Source organism: Notamacropus eugenii, chromosome 7 (assembly GCF_028372415.1).
Source record: "Notamacropus eugenii isolate mMacEug1 chromosome 7, mMacEug1.pri_v2, whole genome shotgun sequence".
NCBI lineage: Eukaryota > Metazoa > Chordata > Mammalia > Diprotodontia > Macropodidae > Notamacropus > Notamacropus eugenii.
In genome coordinates, this window is record NC_092878.1 from 28719882 (window position 1) to 28735589 (window position 15708).

Below are 15708 nucleotides of genomic sequence, written 5' to 3' on the forward strand. Positions count from 1 at the left end.
GAGGAGGGCATCCTGTAAATTGTGTTGTTGAATCCTTCTCCCAAATCTGAAGGAGGAAGGAGGAAAGTGTGTGATCTTGGCTACAACTAAGTTCCAGAAATATCAAGACAGAAAGAGGGATTTAGGACCCGATTTTCTTTTCAAGATTGATATTACTTGCTTTTTATCACTGAAGCTCTACCTTAACTTATTGGATAAAAGGAAATGTCATCTATTTTTTCCAAGTAAATCTTACTCAATGTAGCTCCTCTCTCTTCTCTTTAATATTTTGATTTGGGTTTTGTGGGAGGGTTTTGGAAGGTTTCACTTTCTCAGGCTGAAATAATATTGATCATTTAGTCTGCTAGGGGTAATATGTTTCTGAAACATATTACTGGGAAACACTGAGACATCAGAAAGAATTAATTGTGAGCAAATTTCTCATCAATAGTCACACATTTCCGAGCGCCACAGAATATTGAGTTGGAAGGGAAATGCCTGCTCCCACTTTCTCATTTTACAGATGGGACACTTGAGGCTCAAAGAGGTCAGATGAACTTATCCAAAGTTGAATAACTGATCAGAGGTAGCACCAGGATTAAACCTAGCTCTCAGAACTCCCATCTGGGACTTTTACCTAACTTTTTGTGTTACTAATTATCACTAACCTCGATAAAAGAAAATGAATGTACACTCGTTTTCTTCACTGCTCACTCCTGTTCTTCCACCAACAGGATGCTTATTCTCTGTTATCATTCATCAGCCATGAATAACGATTTCATTTTCTTTGAAAGAGGGAGAAAATTCTTCTAATCTTATAACCTACGTGTTTTGATAAATAACGTGAGCTCTTCTCCCATCAGGACAGTATGGTGTATGGTGTGACATAGTGACCTCTCCTGGAGACTTCTCTGTTTGGGAGAGAGGACTGGGAAGCAATCAGAATGTGTTGAGCAGATAAGTGTTAAAGATCAGGAAATTAAGTAAATACTGTTCAATGACTTGGGAGCGCCTTACTACCCAGGAAGCATTGGTCCAAAGAGTCCCACTCAGCATCTGCAGAGCATGTTTTTGACTAGAAATGTTGATAGATTTTATTTATGTTTGAAAGATAAATCAAGTCTAATCAAAGTCAAAAGATGTTTATTAAGCTTGTATTTATGGGCAGTTAGATGGCATAGTGAATGCAGAGTGCCAGGCCTGGAGCCAGGAAGACTCATGTTTCTGAGTTCAAATCTGGCATCAGACACTTCTTAGCCATGTGACTCTGGGCAAGTCACTTAACCCTGTTTACCTCAATTTCCTCATCAACAAAATGAGCTGGAGAAGGAAAAGGCAAACTGCTCCAGTATCTTTGTCAAGAAAACCCCAAATGGGTCACCAAGAGTCTGACACAACTAAAACTGACCAAACAACAGCTGTGCCAGTTAATGACATCAGTGCCACTGTATGAACTGTTTAGCAACAGATGGCCTGTGTGGCCACAAATCAATCTCTCTCTCTCTCTCTCTCTCCCCTCTCTCTGTCTGTCTCCCTCCATCCCCCCTCCCTCCCCTCTCTCTGTCTCTGTCTCTGTCTCTCTCATCTACCATTATAGTAATTTTTTTATCCATATTTGTGATTTCACTAGTATAGGGAATTCTCAGTAAGAAACTTCCTCAGTGGATAGAGATTGGCACCTTCTCTGAGGGCTGAAGCCAGGATAGGAAGGGGGAGGGACAGTGTGGCAAAATGGATAGTGTTAGACTTAAAATTCAGGAAGACCTGAATTCAAGTTCTATTCCTATCAGTTACTAGCTTTGTGACCCAAGGCACATCATTCGACCACTCTGTATCTCAATTTCTCATTTGTAAAATAGAGAGATTAGATCCAGTGGCCTTTAAGGTGCCGAACAGGTTGTATGATCTTACTGCCATCTTATCTTGTCTCTATCCTGTTTCGTGTTTGCATGTTGTCGTCCCTATGGGATTGTGAGCTCCTTGAGAGTGGGCCCTCTCTTTAGCTTTTCTTTGTATCCCCAACACTTAGCACAATGTCTGGCACATAGTAGGTGCTTAATTAATGAGTATTGGCTGACTGGCTGTGACCTCGCTAGGTTACTATTCCCTTAGCCATAAAACATATCTATCTCCAGTCTTTGTGTAGCAGTTAGATCATGGTGAGGCTCGTGATGATGATTATGTATTATGTAATGGAAGATTATACATATGTAATGGAAATCTGTGCTTGCAGCCAGGATAAATCATGCTCAGTCCCTCAGCTGAAACCCTTCCCAGTCTGCTTTTTCAGTGCCTTCCATGAGTTGGTCCACTCGGACGTGCTTTTCCACCTGGACACTCTCTGTTATTGTTCAGCTGTTTCAGTCATGTCTGACTCTTCATGACCCCTTTTGGGGTTTTCCTGGCAAGATACCAGAGTAGTTTGCCATTTCCTTCTCCAGCTCATTTTACAAATGAGGAAACTGAGGCAAACAGGATGAAGTGACTTGCCCAGGGTCACACAGCTAGAAAGTATCTGTGACAGTATTTGAACTCAGGATGATGAATGAGTCTTGCCCAGTACTCTATGCACTGCACTACCTCACTGCCTTGATCTGACACTAGTCTAAAATAATCTGGATAGAAATACTGTCATAAGATTCTTCTGTCTGTTTTCTTTTCTCCAAGAAGCTTGCTTTCCCAAAGAACTTTTCCCTATTAGATTAGTGCGTTGATCTAAGGACACAGTGACAGCCTTTTAGACTCTGGCTTTTTGAGGTTGGGACCAAATGAGGTACTCGAAAGTCACTGAATATTTTTTTTTTATTTTTTTGGTGAGGCAATCTGAGTTAAGTGACTTGTGCAGGGTCACACAGCTAGTAAGTATCAAGTATGTGAGGTCATATTTGAATTCAGGTCCTCCTGATTCCAGGGCCAGTGCTCTATCCACTGTACCACCTAGCTGCTCAAAAGTCAATATTTAACACAAGGAAGTTTACTTTGCCCTAATGTGGCAAGGATATACAACAAGGATACAATGACATTTAGCTTTTCCTTTTTTTGGTCATTAGGTCATCAGGGTATGACAGTTCTCCAGGTCTTAGACACCCACCAAATCTGAGAGACCTTCATTGCACATAGCTGGGGATTTTTTATGGCCCTAAATGACAGGTCCCAGCTGTCTGAGTGCTAGGGCGTAGGATTAAAGGGAGGCAAGACATGTATGAGGGAAAACCAATCAAAGCCCCAGGGACAGCTTTGTCTCCTTTTAGATAAAGCTTCCCCATGTTGTGGGTGGGAGAAAAAAAAATGCTGCATCAGAGAAATATTGATCCTACAATACTAAATTTTTATATATGAGATGTGATTGTAAAGGAATGAAAATGATTCCTCAATCCCACAATGTAAAAATCAGGCTTCTTGTCATCCTTAATACCTGTAAATTTACCAGGAAACACCAGAGAGATGATTCCCTTTTCCCTCCTACATCTAGTCACACTTTAATATAACCTTTTTTCTATGCAACCCCACACCCTAAAAAAGGTCACACGCACATAGCAACCAGCCTCTTCACCCCAGAGTTACTGCCATCTTCGTAGGCAATGAGGAAATCCAGGATATTGTAACACCTCCAGAACATTTTCAAGAAATGCCAGTGTTTCAACATGCAGAGAAATGGTGAGCTAAACAGATATAGATGTATCTATATAGAGATAATAGATACATATATATAATGTGTATATAGAATATACACATTTATGAACACACATAGAGATATATGTCTATATATCTTCATTGTAAACTGTAACCTGGTCTGTCAGAATTCTGCTAGGAGAAGAGAATTATTCCCATTGGATTAAGTGAGAATCGCATAGGGTTATTACATGTAGTGAGGGCAATCGATGAGGAATCACTGAAGCACCTGTGGGGCAGCTAGGTGGTGCAGTGGATAGAGCACCAGTGCAGGAGTCAGGAGGACCTGAGTTCAAATCTCACCTCAGACATTTGACACTCACTAGCTGTGTGACCTTGGGCAAGTCACTTAACCCCAACTGCGTCATCCTGGGTCATCTCCAGTCATCCTGATGATTATCTGGGCACTGGATTCAGACAGCTCTGGAGGAGAAGTGAGGCTGGTGACCTGCACAGCCCTCCCTCACTCAAAGTCAAGTGCAAGTCATGTCATCATTTCTCTGATGGCGTGGTCTTCTTTGGCAATGAAGGACAACCACACGCTTAAGCACCTACTCTGTGCCCAAGCCTCTTGTTTGGCACCGGGGATACAGATGAAAAAAGCCTCTGCCTAAATTTCAGCTCACTATATAATCTGATGGCTATTGCTGAGTACTGAGGGATCCTTATGTGAAGAGTCCCAAGAATTCTTACTCTTTGGTTTCCCCAATGGAATTCTTTCCTCTATAGTAAATTTCTATGCTCTTCTGAAGTTGACCCCTCTCTCCGTCTAGCTTACTTTCACTTCCTTAAGCCTTAGTTCTTCTCTGACATCGCATTTAGATTTCCACTATTTTTTCCCCTGACTTCTGTGTTGTATAACTTTTAGGAGGAGGAAGAGGAGAGGTAGAAGAAGGGGTTTTTCCAGTTTGCCATGGTTGCCACCATTTCTGGATTTCACTTCCTTGGCTAGTTGAATCTTGCCAAAGACTTTAAGACCAGCCTTTCCTCTAGGCTTCTTCCCTTTTATAATGACACAGACCCCTCTGGCAATCTGGTGAAGCCTATAAACCCCTTCTCAGGATAATATTTTTAAATGAATAAAATAAAATGCATAAGATTACAAAGGAGACCAATTAATATTAAAATATAGTTATCAAAATATTTTTTAAAAGCATATTTATGGACCCCAGGTTAAGAAACTCTATGCTACTTTAAGCATATCTTCCATATCTCCCTAGTTATTAAAGAACTATAACTTCATACGTTGTTTTGCTTTAATTTTGGTAATGAGTGAAAAATAGTTTCTTTGTATGTACTCATTCTGTCCTTCTAGAATAATTGTCTCTTCTTTGACTTTATTATAATTTTAAAATTTTACCTCTCTTGAACTTGGTTTCCTTATCAGTGAAATGAAGGAATTGAACTAGGCTCTAAGATTCCTTCCATCTCTAGACACTATGATTCTATGCTATCTTTCTACCCTTTGGGAATAACTTTCTTCTCTCCGACTTCACGAGTGTAAGCAATTGAGTTCTAAAATCCAGCCTTCTATAAAGTGAGAAGGCAGAATTTCTAGGCAGTGCTACTGTCCTGGAGGAGAAAAGAATGAAATGAGTGACCTACAGTTGGAAGAAAAGCGAGGGACCAAGCCACACCATGGGGGAGCAAAAACCAGAACCTTGCCTTCTACCATTGCCATGAGTTATTCATACAGTACAGGTTCAGTGGTTTGGTGGTTGCCTTTGTAGCAACCTCATGTTCATTTTTGAAGCCCAGACTCTTGGGATAGCACTATAAAGACTGAAGGCCTGGAGGCTTGCATGTATCTGTGGACGGAAAGCAGGACATAAATGCTGGGGGAGGAGAATGTCTCAGTAGCAGTTACAAGTTAGTTTTCCTTCCAGTGCATGTGACACTATTGAGTCTTCAGAACAGTAGAGGATCCTGGGGGAGGAAGGTGGGACTTACCAGAGAGAGAAGAAAATTTTATCGATTATTTATGAGATACAGTGGGTTCTTCATGCATTTTCAGTAAGACTAAATAAAAGCTATTCTGTATCTAATATAGCACTTATCATCTCTGGGTTCTTGTCCCAGCTGTCTCATTGGCAAGTCAGATCTCCAGAGCAAGAGTACATCTTCCTCCTCAGTATTCTAGAGGTACCTCCTAAGGGGTTGAGGTGTTTTTCTAATGTTCATGGCTCAAGAAAGTCAATCAGTAAGCATCTGTTAAGTGTCTACTATGTACCAGGCATTGTGCTAAGGGCTGGAGATACAAAGAAAGGCAAAAGACAGCTCCTGCTCTAGAGAAGTTCAGTCTAATTGATATATACAGTCCATACAGGGGCCATCTCCAGTCATACTGATGAATATCTAGTCACTGGATCCAGATGGCTCAGGAGGAGAAAGTGAGGCTAGTGACCTTGCACAGTCTGCCCTCACTCAAAGCAAAGTCAAGTGCAAATTATGTCATCATTTCTCTGATGTCGTGGTCTTCTTTGAAAATGAAAGACGAACGCAACAGCAACAACAAATAGGAAATAATCATCAGAAAGAAGACGCTAGAATTAAGGAGGATTGGGAAAGGCTTCCTGTGGAAGGCAGTATTTTAGCTGGGATTTGAAGGAAGCCAGGGAAGTCAAGAGGGGGATGTGGGGAGAGAGATCATTTGATGTATGAGGAGTTGAGAAAAAGAGAAAATGCCCAGACCTGAGAGATCGAGAATGTTATTCATAAAAGAACAAGATGGCCCAAAGAGTATATGAGGGAGTGGGGAGATATAAAGTGCAAGGAGACTGGAAAGGTGGGAGGGCAGGGTAGGTTATGAAGGTCTTTGAATGCCAAACAGAAGATTTTTATATTTGATTCTGGAGATGATAGAAGACCACTGTTATTGAGTAAAGGATGGTTGTGTTTGGGGGGGAGGGGGTGACAGAGGTGGACTTGTGCTTTAGAAAAATCACTTTGGTGGCTGAATGGAAAATGAACATGAGTCTCTGTTTTAGTATGTTCTTCTCAATATAGGTCACCAGAAGCAATTGATATCTCCCTTATATCACTGACTGATCCAATGATTAGCAGCCCATCATAAGTTTTTAATAATATTTTATTTTTCCCCAATAATATGTTAAAACAATTTTTAACATTTGGGTTTTTTTTTAAGTTTTGAGTTCCAAGTTTTATCCTTCTATCTCTCCTTCTCTTCCCCACTTCCTAAGATGGTAAGCAATACAGTACATGCCCAGTCATGTAAAACACTTCTATATTAGTCATTTTGTCCAAGAAAACTCAAAAAAATGAAAGAAGGGAGGAAGAAGGAAGGAAGGATGGAAGTACTTCAGTCTATATTCAGACAATCTCAGTTCTTTCTCTGGAGTCAGATAGCCAGTCTCATCATGAGTCCTTTAGGATTGTGTTGGATCATTGTATTGCAGCCCATTATGGTTTCACCAAAGAATATCAGTTAGGTTTTACAAAGATATATTTACTGAGAAGATAGAGCAAGGACATACATTACATCCCAGGGAGTACACTCTCCCTTGTACCATCTCCATTCCTGGGAAGGGTGGGCTGAAACTTAATGCTGCAAGGCATTTGCCCTGCCAAGTTCACTTCCAAATGTAGCAAAACAGCTACAAATGATTCCCTCCTGGCTTCACTTATCCTCTGGTACACTGGGTCAAGCAAGTCACTCCTCACCAGTTTAGCTGCCAGAAAATTCTTGCATGGACACCTGTCGCTAGATATCTGGCAACTTGCTCTTCCAATATGTCAGTGTTTTCTCAGCTCTTGGCTAACAACAGTATGGACGTCTGACCACACTTTGAAGTTCACAGGGCAGTTAAAAAAAAAAAAAGGCACAACAGAGCCAGACACCGTAGCAGGGTGATACGCTCATGGCTTCAAGGCCACCTGGGCTGGAGCAGAAGAGGCCACTGGTGCTGGAGCTCCAGATCTCAGTGACAGCAGGACCATGTGCTCCAGCTTTGTACCAATAGGAGCACATACCCAACTTAGGCTCAGGTCGTGGGTCCCTGGGCATGTTTTCAGTTAGAAACTTAAGCATCTTTATAAGCAACTGTACACAGAGAGTAAAGAGCCTAATAAACCCTAAAGTCTATGTACAGCAATCCAGTTGTTCTTCCCGCCCATTCTCATCTGTATAACAATGTTATTGCATAATTCTAATTGGTACGTACATACTGGCTTATATTCTACTTTTTTTTGCTAAGCTGTACTTCATTTATGCATTTCCGGGGATCAATGGTCCACCTACGCATCATTTCTAGTAGCTGTGTGTATTCCTTCATGGTAAGGACACCACAGTTTCCTTAACTCAGGCCTGCACAAACGTATGGCCCACGCACCACTTGCGGCCCACCAAAGGATACACAACATACATATGTCGTTAAACATTTGGGTTGTTTCCAGTTTTTCACACTGCAAATAATGCTCCTTTTGTAAAAGCTTGTATTGATTTCTTATTTTTATATTGCCTTTACTTCCAAATGTATAACTCTACTTCCTTCCCCAAAGGATGTTACAAAGAATGTAAAAAAGGTGTGGGAGGAGCCTGGGAGGGGGGGAGGAGTAGAAAGACAGTTTAGCAAAGCTAATTCTAAAACAAAACAACTCATAATCTGTCTTGATAGCTTATGTAGAGTTCCACACCCCCGAGGTTTAGAGCCTTATCTCTAGAGAGAAAGAAGGAAGCTGCATTTTCTTACGTCTGCTCTGGCACCAAGCCTGGTCTTTGTAATTATGCAGCATCCATGAACATTTTTATACAAGTCCTTTTTTTTCCTCTGGGAAGCAATCCCTCCTTAGGATGTGTGCTCCAATATCATTAATTCAAAGTACAGAAACAGCTTTCCTCTGTATTAAGGGTTCCTGGGGGAAGTCTGACCCAAATGGACCTTTGGTTTCATACCTACAGGATAACAAAATCATTGGCTGGACGAGACTTCAAAAAATTGGCTAGTCATGACTATAGTGAAAATATACTCAATAGGAAAGTATATGTAGAATCTATACAGAATTGTATGCAGTTGTGGGGAGGGAGGGGGGTAGTGGGGGGTAGGTGGGGGGGATAAAATCGCAATTGTATGGCAGTGATTGTTAAACATTAAAAAATAAACATAAAAAAAAAATTGGCTAGTCTATCCCTCTGACTCCAAGCTAGAAAGATAGCTTTCTGCCTATTACATAAGTCTTCAGAGGGGATGCCACAACCCACTGGAAGTCCTAATTGCTACAGTTTCAGTCTATTGCCTCTTCTATATTTCTCAGTAGAGAGAGAATAGTTACCTACCACTATTAATTTGATAGCTTTTCATATACTTAAAATCGATCAAATCCTCTTTACCTTCCCACCTTGGTCAGGCAATAGCCACTAAGTGCTTGGGTCAAATAACTCTAATTCTTTCAGTCTTTCCTCATAGGGTCTATTTCAGGAATAGACACATCCTATTAAAGAGTTGGGCCAAATTTCCACTATGGAAAATGGCCTGGACAGAGCTCTGAATTAAAGAACTTCTGGAATAGAGCTCCTAAAGATTGGTGTAATTAACCATTTACATTAGTTATTATTGATTAATTAACTAATTTTAATTAATTAGCCAATTTATTATTAATTAAAATAACTAATTAATTGAAAATTAACTTTGATTACATGAAACTAAAAATCTTCAGCCCAAACAAAATTAATGCACCTAGGATAAAAAAGGAAAGGGATCAGATTGGGGGAAAAATCTGTGTATCAAATTTCTCTGATAAGGGTTTGGTATCCAAGATACATAAACAATTAAGATAGACAGACAGACAGACACAGACACAGACAGACAGACACACACACACACACACACACACACACACACACACACACACACACACACACACACACACACCCAAAAGCCATTCAAAGGCCATGATATCAAATCTAATAATGTCATGAGGAGGTGGAGTCAGAAATAAGGTGTATAGCTCAATTGTTGACAGGTGACAGAATATGGCTCTTTGAAGACATTCTACCACCAATTGTGCTCCTACCTACAACTAGCTGGCCCCAGATTATGCTTCACATCCATCTCAATATCTTGGAACATCTTTCCATCTGACCTTCTGCTGCAAGTTCCATACCCCACCCCCTCCACCTCTTGCTCTGGTTACAGTAATCAGTTGCTTCTCATCTTAGAAAGGTCAGGACAGTGGACTCCCCTATGGTTCTGCTCACTATGCTTGTAATTCCCCAGACCAAAACTATCTTTCCTAACCACCACTTCCCTATATATGTCATTTCTTCCATTAGTTTAGGCTAATGAAATCTAGGACTGTCTCATTTCTGTTTGTGTCTTCCACATCTAGCATAGTACTTAGTACATAGTAGGTGCTTACTAAATACTTTTTCATTCATTCATCTAAAAAGGGTATGGTCTAATATATTTCCTTAGTTTGTTCATAACTGATTCATCAAGGTAGTAATTCATTTAAATACTTCTTGCAAAAAAAGGATGAGAAAACTCCGTAAATATAAATTTAAGCAAACCAGTTTCATTAATAGTTAAATATACTGATATGAGCCTATAAAAAATATTATCTAACCTATTCCACTTGGAATTGTAACTCTCTGGGGAGGTTGAGCTTTATCCAGCAGACTGAGGCAAATACGTAACCAGTTTCTAAAAATTCAGACACAAGGTAAAAATTCAACTATAAGCTAACGATATGTAACCAATCCTCCAGGGCCCCTCTTGTGACTGTGAATCAGAAGATCGGACTGAATTCACAATCTAGCTCCTTAAATTATCCAAGATTGAAATTAACCAAATCTTTAAATTCCTTTTCCTCTTCTATATAAAAAGCCATTAATACTTGTGTTAGCCATAATATAGGGCTGTTGGATAGATCAATCCATTAGTCAATCAACATATTTATTTTAAGCACCTACTTTGTGCCAGGCAGTGTTAGACACTGTATATACAAAATCAAAAATGAAATAGTTCCTATTCTCCAAGGAATTCTAAAAGAGCGGAAAACCTATCAAAGTACATATCAAAATATGTACAGCATAAAGATGAAGTGGAAAAAAATACAATGTAGGTAAATCCAAGGTAGCTCAGGAGGGAGGGCGCTAGCTGCTGGGAGTGGAGGTGAGGTGTCAGGAAACGTTTCATGCAGAAAATGTGCTTGAACTACCTCTTAAAGGAGAAGAGGGGCTCTGTGTGTTTTAAGAGGGGCTCTGGACATGGGAAATGGACAATCCAGAGGCACTGAGACAGGATATTGAGTTCCCTAGCTGGGAACAAGGGGTAGCTGGGTGGCGTAGTGGATAGAGCACCTGGCTTGAAAACCTAGAGGCAGGAAGACCTTTTTGACACTGACTAACTGTATGACCCTAGGCAAGTCATTTAACCTGTTTGCCTCAGTTTCTTCATCTGTAAAATGAGTTGCAGAAAGAAATGGTAAGAAAATCCTAAATAGGATCGTGAAAAGTCATTCATGACTGAACAACGCCATCATCTCAGGAACAAAGGAAAGGCCAGTATGGCTAAATACAGAGTAAGGGAGGGATAAGATTGTCCAATGAGCTTGTAAATTAGGATGGGATAAGATTCAGCAAGCCTTTAAAAAGCTAGACAGAGCAGTTCGTATTTTATCCTAGAGGCAATGGGAAGCCACTGGAATTAGAGTGAGAGGAAGTGATGGGGGGGGAAGAGATGGTGATGTCAGGAGGTCATTGCCTTCAAAAGGGGAAAGCATCTCTCCATGAATTCCCGATGGCATGATTTCAGGAAACTGGGTTACCAAGGGACTAGATGAAGTAATCCAAGCACGGGGTCCTTATTTCATCACAGAGTCCTACAAATAACCATGAGTTACTCATGCCTCCCGACAGTAAAAGGTTGTTTTGAGAATGTTATGCCACAGTGGGAGGGTGATTACAAGTTTAATATCGTACCTTAACCTCAGCAGAGCTGATGAACTGGAAATGTTATAAGAGACGTCTGGCCAACTATGTCAGCAAACAGAAGATTCCCTGAATTTGCTGATGGTTACTTATAACACCACCATTCAAACTGCTCTCCTCTTTGACTTGGAGACTTAGAAACATAGGTCTATCTTCTTAATTTTCTCCTCAGCACTCTTCCCTAGTAAATATTTGAATTATCACACACTTAGACAAGTTTACGGTATAATACAAGAGACTACTAATGCATCACCTGGGTTCTTCCTCACATGTAGGCCCCAGAAAGTCACTCCTGATTCAAAAAATTCTGTGTGTCAATATCCACCCATAGCCCATAAGCCCCAACTGATGTGCGCCCTTTTAGTAAAGCAATCAGAAAGGATATTTTCATTTAAAATAAAACAACAATAAAAATTTAATCAAATAGCACATCAAGTGAAAATTTCTGCTTTAGACTCAGGTTACACTCAGGTGGAAATGTGTAAATGTAGACAGGAGGGAACATAAAGGGCCACATCCAGAGGAACATTGATGAAGGTGCATATATGCTGGGACATGCATGTGGGCAAAGGTATACAGGTAAATGTTTAACAGCCAGCTCTATGAAAAATATATATGTATATATGTGTTCACAGAACACATTTAAGTTGTTAACATTTTTCTATCATTTTTTAAAATCTAGACAATCAACAATAAATCAAATCCTGATGTAATACGGATTTTCAAGGTATAAGTACTCACTGAAAATTTAAAAATCATTAAGTAAGAACTGGATCCAGCACACTCCTCCATGTAGGGAACACACATAAGGACGTGGGTACCCAGAGTAATATATACGTCTGATGCTGTCATACCCCTGATATGTTCTGGGGACGCCATTGTGTTGCTTTGTGCTAGGCATTGCGTCTCTGCTAGGGATTGTATCTTGAGTCTTTGCTGGGCATCGTATGGCCTCTGCTAGGCATTTCTGTTGGTGTCTACAGTCAGTTGCCAATCAGTTCCCTGCTGCTATTTCTGATCTAGTTTGCCTCTGTGGATCATTTGCTGCTTTTTGCCACCATCTTCTGGAGGTGCAGAGCTGGTAAGTCCCACCCTGGAAGGGACTGTTAAACTCTTCATCTTCATAGACTTAGCCCATAGCTAACAATTGAACTCAACCGGGCAAAGAGAAAAAGCTCTTACCTAGGATAGTCTTATTTTAATTCTAAGTCTATAGCCCTAGTCAGTTAAGAGCAGCTAGGTGGCACAATGGATAGAGCACTGGACCTGGAGTCAGGAAGACTTGTCTTTCTGAATTCAAATCTGCCCTCAGACACTTACTAGATATGTGTCCCTGGGCAAGCCACTTAACCCTGTTTGCCTCAGTTTCCTCATTTGTAAAATGGGCTGGAGAAGGAAATGGCAAAGCACTCCAGTATTTTTGCCAAGAAAACCTCAAATGGGGTCACAAAGAGACAGACATAAGTGAACAACAATAATTATCTATCAATTCCCTGATAAGATTATAAAGTTCTTTTGAACTCTTGTTCAATCCTTGATCATCAAGCTGTTTTCTCTCAAACTATTTCAGAGATCTTGCCCAGCAGAATGTCAAAGGAGCAGTGTGGGGCTGGGTTAAGGGGGTTCCTTTCATCCTTAGGACTCTCTCATTTTTCATGCAAATCCATCGGGTACAAGCACGAAAGAGCCATGTGAAATTTTGGATCCTTTGTTCTAAATTCTCATTTTTATTATGCGCCAGAAAGAAAATGGCTAGTGTTTTTTTAGCCTTTCCACCTGTGTCAGTCTCCTTGGTGTCCCTACGCTACAATGTGATGAAACTCAGTGGATAAACCATGTATGTCAGCAATTCCTGGTATGTTGCATAGTTATGGAACTGTGTCCAACTAAACCTGACTTTGTCTTCTTCATTCTGTCTTATGGCTCTTAAAGAAATGAAAACTTTTCTGTCAGAATGAACCTAACCTCTAGTTCTGACCAAAACCGCTCTCCCAAGCAGGTCCCAACGCCCTGTGTGGGTTGTTTTATTTCCTTTGGTTTTTACATTAAGTATGTAAACTAAGCAGTTAGCTATACACTCAATACGTGTGTGTGTGTGTGTGTGTGTGTATTCTGCTTCTGCTGTGCTTTTAACATTCAGGTATTCCATTTGGCCAATGAGATAACCCCCCATGAGATTGTTCCTTCTACACTTTCCATAGTATTGTCTTCCCCATTCTTGAAAGCAATGACTGTCTTACTTTTGTTACACATATCCCAAACTGCTTTGCATATAGCACATACATTTAAAAAATACTTTTTCTTTCATTTTTCTTTATTCCCCTTGTAGATTGGGGCCCATACCAGCAATTCATTCTGCTACTGATAATATTGGTAATAATAATAGATAACATTTACATAATCCTTCAGGGTTTACAAAGTATATTATCACATTTGAACCTCACAACAACCATAGGAGGTCGGTGTTATTATTCCCATTTTACAGATAAGGAAACTGAGGCTAGGAGTAGTTAAGTGACTTGCCCAAGGTCACACAGCTTAAGAAGTGCTCAAGGTGAGATTCAAACCCAAGGTCTTCCTAATTCTAAGTCCAACCCTGTTCACTGCAACCACTTAGCTGTCTCGGTAACTAACTAAAATTCCCTAATAAAGATTCTATAAGTAAAAAAAGAGCTATTTCAACAAATGGGGGCTGGGGGTGGGGAAAGAGCAGTGTTTGAAAGGACCAGTTGGATGTTGCCACCACTTTTAGGAGAACAACAGTTTAGTTCCCTAAGGGCCCAGTGAAACTGTTCCCTCAGAGGTTACTAATTTATGTTAATTCTTGGCCTTGAATCCTAAATAATCTACAGCTGACTTTTTTCCAGAAATAGTCAGACTGGAGTCCAGACACAGCTGCACAGGAATCTTAGCTAAAGACCATGTGTGAGACCGCTAGTCCAGATGGGAGTCACCCAGTCGACATTGTTACATCAATTGGTATTCTTTCATTGCTACATGGTTTTCAAGATACCGTGCGGGAAGTATCCTTGTGGCATTATGAATATACAGTAGCCCATCCTTGTTAATGATAACTCTCCAAACTGATCTGAATGTTTGTTAAAAGTACAGCAGAAGTGAAATGTATGTGAGTATTGGGTATTTTGAAAACTTAGTGAGTTTATTTGCCCAATACAGAAACTAAAAGAGATAGACCAGTTTAGGGTTTGGAATGACTGCTTGGGAGAGGATATAGACATAGATATAGGTGTAGGTATGTAAAGCTACATAGATATACATATATACATATATGTATATACATATACATTATATGTAAATTTTTTTAAACATATATGTGTGTGTATTTGTATGTGTGTATATAACCTTAAAAATGCTTTTGGGATTCTAAAGCTGGCTGCTCCTTACTTTCAACATCAGAAACTTAACTAAAAATTCGTAAACAGAGACAAGTCTCATATTCACAATCTTTCCCCCCCAAACCTCTTCTCTTCCTAAGTTCCCTTTTTCTGTTGAGGGTACTACCACCCTTCCAGTCACCCCTCCCTTTCCCTTCACTCTTCCAGCCAATTCAAGGCCTCGTCACCCTTCCCATGGATTATTACGATAGCTTACTAATTGGCCTTCCTACGTTCTCTCTCTCTTTTCCAATCCAGCCTCCACACAGCTGCCAAATTTATATTCCTAAAGCAGAGGTCTGACCATATCACTTCCCTGCTCAATAAACTCCCATTATCTCCAGGATCAAATACAAACTCTTGTGCAGGTCACCCAAACCCTAAAGCAAAGTTTATAAAGACTGTTGTTGTTTGTACTTCATTCTTGAAGAAGACTAGTGACATCAGGGGGGTGAGTCTTGACTTGCAAGTGAATTGGATTTAAGTGAGGCAGGACTGTGCAAAGTCATCAGCCTCCCTCTCTCCTCCAGAGTCATCTGAGTCCAATGGCAAGACATAGGTCAGGATGCCCAGAGATGGCCCCAGATGCACTGGGAGACCTCAACCTTTTTAAGCTAAGATCTTTCCGACCTCTTAGTTTGTCTGAGGAAATACCCATTCTGTGATTTAAGGCTAGGTAAGAAATGAGGCAAAAGATAGCCTAGTTTGCCTCCT

At 40.4% G+C, this 15708-nt stretch overlaps 1 protein-coding gene across 2 annotated transcripts in view; it reads left to right on the forward strand.

Annotated features, from left to right (window-relative positions):
• Positions 1-15708, forward strand: part of CAPN3 (calpain 3) — a 79817-nt gene that overhangs the window by 3971 nt on the left and 60138 nt on the right. The gene's annotated exons all lie outside the window — the stretch shown is intronic.